We start from the raw sequence: 3,304 nt of genomic DNA on the forward strand, positions 1-3,304 counted from the left end.
ATCATGGTTTTTGATACTCTGCCCCATCTTGTAAGTATGATATCTCATACCATGTTTCCATGCTAACATGTTATGCTAGCATTTTAGCTAACTGTGCATGTTTACACCTACACCATGGATTTTGATACTTGACACCATCTGAGGAGAATGTCAACATATATGTTAGCATGTTAATGTTTGTATGCTAAAATGTTATGGTAGCATTTTAGCTAATGTTCGTGTAAAACTAAAAAATCATGTTTTTTGATACTCGGCCCCATCTTGTAAGTATGCTATCTCATACCATGTTTTCATGCTAACATGTTATGCTAGCATTTTAGCTAACTGTGCATGTTTACACCTACACACCGTGGATTTTCATACACAACACCATCTTAGGAGAATGTCAACATATATCTTGGCATGCTAAAATTTTATGGGAGCATTTTAGCTAATGTTTGTTTAAAACTAAAACAACATGGTTTTTGATACTCGGCCCCAACTTGTAAGTATGCTAACTAATAACATGTTTTCATGCTAAAATGTTATGCTAGCATTTTAGCTAACTGTGCATGTTTACACCTACACACCGTGGATTTTGATACTTGACACCATCTTAGGACAATGTCAACGTACATGTTGGCATGTTAATGTTCGTATGCTAACGTTAGCATGCAACATTTTATGGTAGCCTTTTAGCTAATGTTCATTTAAAACAAAAAGTTTTTGATACTCTGCCCCATCTTGTAAGTATGCCAACTCATACCATGTTTTCATGCTAACATGTTATGCTAGCATTTTAGCTAACTGTGCATGTTTACACCTACACACCGTGGATTTTAATACTTAACACCATCTTAGGAGAACGTCAACGTATATGTCGGCATGCTAAAATTTTATGGGAGCATTTTAGCTAATGTTTGTTTAAAACTAAAATAATATGGTTTTTGATACTCGGCCCCATCTTGTAAGTATGCCAACTCATACCATGTTTTCATGCTAACATTTTATGCTAACATTTTAGCTAACTGTGCATGTTTACACCTACACACCAAGGATTTTGATACTTGACACCATCTTAGGACAATGTCAACATACATGTTGGTATGCTAATGCTTGTATGCTAAAATTTTATGGTAGCATTTCAGCTAATGTTCGCTTAAAACTAAAAAATCATGGTTTTTGATATTCGGCCCCATCTTGTAAGTATGTCAACTCATACCATGTTTTCATGCTAACATTTTAGCCAATTGTGCATGTTTACACCTACACACCGTGGATTTGAATTCGTATAGTAAAATTTTATGGTAGCATTTTAGCTAACGTTCGTTTAAAACAAAAAAAATCATGGTTTTTGATACTCGGCCCCATCTTGTAAGTATGCTAACTCATACGATGTTTTCATGCTAGCATTTTAGCTAACTGTGCCTGTTTACACCTACACACTGGATTTTGATACTTCGCATTATCTTAGGAGAATGTCAACGTGCATGTTGGCTTGGTAATGTTTGCATGCTAACGTTAGCATGCTAAAATTTTATGGTAGCATTTTAGCTAATGTTCATTTAAAACAAAAAAAATCATGTTTTTTGATACTCTGCCCTATCTTGTAAGTATGCTAACTAATACCGTGTTTTCATGCTAGCATTTTAGCTAACTCTGCACGTTTACACCTACACACCGTGGATTTTGATACTTGACCCCATCTTAGGAGAATGTCAACGTATATGTTGGCATGCTAATGTTCGTATGCTAACGTTAGCATGCTCAAATTTTATGGTAGCATTTTAGCTAATGTTCGTTTAAAACTAAAAAATCATGGTTTTTGATACTCGGCCCCATCTTTCAAGTATGCTAACTAATACCATGTTTTCATGCTAACATTTTATGATAGCATTTTAGCGAACTGTGCATGTTTACACCTCCACACCGTGGATTTTGATACTTGACACCATTTTAGGAGAATGTCAACGTAAATGTTAGCATGTTAATGTTCGTATGCTAAAATTTTATGGTAGCATTTCAGCTAATGTTCGCTTAAAACTAAAAAAATCATGGTTTTTGATACTCGGCCCCATCTTGTAAGTATGTCAACTCATACCATGTTTTCATGCTAACATTTTAGCCAATTGTGCATGTTTACACCTTCCTTACTGTGGATTTTAATACTTGACACCATCTTAGGAGAATGTCAACGTCAATGTTAGCATTTTAATGGGGACGGCGTGGCGAAGTTGGTAGAGTGGCCGTGCCAGCACTCGGAGGGTTGCTGGTTACTGGGGTTCAATCCCCACCTTCTACCATCCTAGTCACGTCCGTTGTGTCCTTGGGCAAGACACTTCACCCTTGCTCCTGATGGGTGCTGGTAGCTGCCTTGCATGGCAGCTCCCTCCATCAGTGTGTGAATGTGGAAATAGTGTCAAAGCGCTTTGAGTACCTTGAAGGTAGAAAAGCGCTATACAAGTATAACCCTTTTATCATTTATTTAATGTTCGTATGCTAAAGTTTTATGGTAGCATTTTAGCTAATGTTTGTTTAAAACTAAAATAGCATGGTTTTTGATACTCGGCCCCATCTTGTAAGTATGCTAACTTATACTATGTTTTCATGCTAACATATTATGCTTGCATTTTAGCTAACTGTGCATGTTTACACCTACACACTGAGGATTTTAATACTCGACACCATCTTAGGAGAATGTTGGCATGCTAATGTTTGTATGCTAACGTTAGCATGCTAAAATTTTATGGTGGCATTTTAGCTAATGTTCGTTTAAAACTAAAATACCATGGTTTTTAGCCAATTGTGCATGTTTACACCTACACAGCGAGGATGTTGATGCTGGACACCACAGTATCACTTATCTTTCATACTGCATTGCCTGACATGCGACGACAGGCGACATTCTGGAACCGCGGCTCGGTTCTAGGGATGGGCGATACCACACTTTTAGGATTTGATACGATACCGATACTTTTTCTTGCATTTTCATCTATACCGATACCATTAATTTCTTATTGGCAATTTTTTTTGTCAAAAATATTATTACTATTATTATTTATGACAAATCACAAGACAAATACAGACCATTTATACCACATGTATTATGGTCAATATATAATAAAAGTAAAATTAAAATAAATAACAAATATGAAAAATAAATTAAATATTATATATAATAATAATTATATATTATATATAATAATAATTACATATTAGGGCTTTCCAATTAACTGTCAAATCCGAATCGCAAGAAGCTGCAGTTATTTTTTAAAGTTTGTGATATGATTAGCAATTAATGAAATATGAAATAGGCTAATGTTTT

Source organism: Entelurus aequoreus, unplaced genomic scaffold, assembly GCF_033978785.1.
Source record: "Entelurus aequoreus isolate RoL-2023_Sb unplaced genomic scaffold, RoL_Eaeq_v1.1 HiC_scaffold_37, whole genome shotgun sequence".
NCBI classification, from domain to species: Eukaryota; Metazoa; Chordata; class Actinopteri; order Syngnathiformes; family Syngnathidae; genus Entelurus; species Entelurus aequoreus.